Genomic DNA, 2,400 nt, shown 5'->3' with positions numbered 1-2,400 from the left:
AATTTTCTGTATCATAGTAAGATAGACCCTGGAGCCAATTCTATAATTTGACTTTCACTTCGAATTAACCTATATAATAACCTTAATAATAGTGCATGTGCCGATATTATTGACCACCTTGGCTGCGCCTGTACAAACGTCCGCGAAATCATACACGCTCGAAGATCGTGCCAAATGGAGAGCGATTGTCCGGAAAATGATTCGTGGAGGTCACGACCTTCAGTAATGAGGATTACGACACGACACAAGGTGGGAGGACCCAGTAATATAGTTCACCATTCCTGAACTTTATTAGTTATGGTCATCAGGGCCCAATTGCATAATAAAATAGGTGCAAGCTAATATATATATAAAGCTAAGCTAATATTAGTGAATTTGGATACAAAATCTCTCGAAATCAATATAATCAACTTGTATTTTGTTATGCAATCGGGCCCAGGCTATCTGACATGTATGTGTTAGTGTAGTGTTATTATTTCACAACCACTTCATACTTATCACAAAATGCTCATACTAATCACAAATGATCATTAATTTGATAAATATACTTTTCACAAACTTGTCACTTTACAAATACATCATATTATAATAAATCATCATTTAAAAAATATCCATTACCCAAACAACTAATTTTTCAAACTAGTTATTTTACAAAATGTCAATTTAAGATTGGTTTTTTGGAATGTTTTTGTATTTTTTATTTCAATTCCAAATTTTTTGTTACTTTTACGGTCATCCCGTAAAACCTATATCGAAAATACAAACTGAAATATAGATGCACAGAAAAACCAGAAAAATAAAAATAACTACCTTTATTTATTTTTCTGGTTTTTCTGTGCATCTATATTTCAGTTTGTATTTTCGATAAATGTCAATTTATAAATGATTATTTGATAAACTATTTACATAACATGTTTAAATTAGTAGAATTTGGTTCTCGTGGCTTGTTCTCGTTTCGCATTCTTTATGGTCGCAGTTCTAACCTAACCTACTGTACTGGCAACAGTTAGTTTTTTCTTAGGATCGCAGTTCTAACCTAACCAAACCAACTGTTCAGGCAGAAGTTAGTTTTTCTTACGGTCTCAGTTCCAACCCACACTAACCTACTCGTATTTCTTGACCAAGTGTTTGACAAATAATGCATTTTATTAAATGTTTTTTTGCCAAACGTTGATTTGACAAACGTGGTTTTGCCAAATGACGAAATTGGATACCACTATCCTCGCATGAGGAGTTAAAACGTCTCATGCAAATTCGTCCAATTGTACAGGTGCAAAAACGTTTCTGCCTCAGAAAAATCATCGCGAAAGTTACTCTAATTTTATGGGTGAACGAAGTCGGCCGCGGGGGTTGGAATACTCCTCGCCTACCGGTATTTCTTGTATCAATGTAGGCAGAGAAAATATAAATTGGGTCAGGAGGGCGAATTATATTTCTGAGCGTACTATAAAAATGTTCGTAACTAGACCAATCAAATCTATTTTGTGCAAGAGAGACTGAATTGAGCATTAAAAATGTCTTATTCGGTACAGAATGAATAATCAGATATTTTTTGTCATCATCTAGGTCCCATCAGTCTGTAACAGATCACAAATCGAAATCCATCGAATTCCATGACAATGTCGCTAAAAGTCTAGATCAATGACTGTCTAAGTACGTTAATCGAATTTCCAATTGGCAAATTCCTACATGTACAATCTCAGCATCCATCTCTACTACGGAATTTTTTGGTATATTTTTTCCAAAGCTTGGAAGTTGTCTGTTACAATTGAGTTGAAAATGGAAGATCATTCGAAAAAAACCAATTGAAATTTTGACAATGGGTACAATTGTTCTTTGAGTTTTAAAACTGGGTGTTCAAAAGTACCTACTAAAAGTTCTAGCGAAGGTCGGGGGGAAATTCCGGTTTTGCTGCATTTTGTTCACAACTAAATAGAAAACGTTTCAGTTCCTAATTAAAATTATTTGTACAAAAATCAGGAAAAGGAATCTTTCAACGTTCCACCAAAAACTAAACATTTCTTCGTCACATTCAATTATCTTCACTGGCTTAGGTTTGCATATTTAATATCCTTGACGAGAAATACTTCTTCGATATGAATTCAGACTACTTAACTTAAACGTCAAAGAATTTTTAAAGCATTCCGTTTTCACGGTGAATATCATTATTATGATCAAAGATTGCAATAATTTATGTTAAGACCCACAACATTTGTTGAAGTTGAATTTCCTTCTACAAATCTACATAAAGGCTCTTAACAGGATTCGGCATAATTCAAGTTAAAGCACAATAACGAGATAATAAGCGAGAAATTATTATTCCGCCCAGGCACTAATTGGTGAATAAGAAAATAAAAATGAAATCTTATCAGAATTCAGTACGAGTGCGATGAGCAATAA

Source organism: Choristoneura fumiferana, chromosome Z (genome assembly GCF_025370935.1).
Source record: "Choristoneura fumiferana chromosome Z, NRCan_CFum_1, whole genome shotgun sequence".
Taxonomy (NCBI): Eukaryota; Metazoa; Arthropoda; class Insecta; order Lepidoptera; family Tortricidae; genus Choristoneura; species Choristoneura fumiferana.
The sequence above is the reverse complement of the archived record's forward strand: the minus strand, read 5'-3'. Positions refer to the sequence as shown.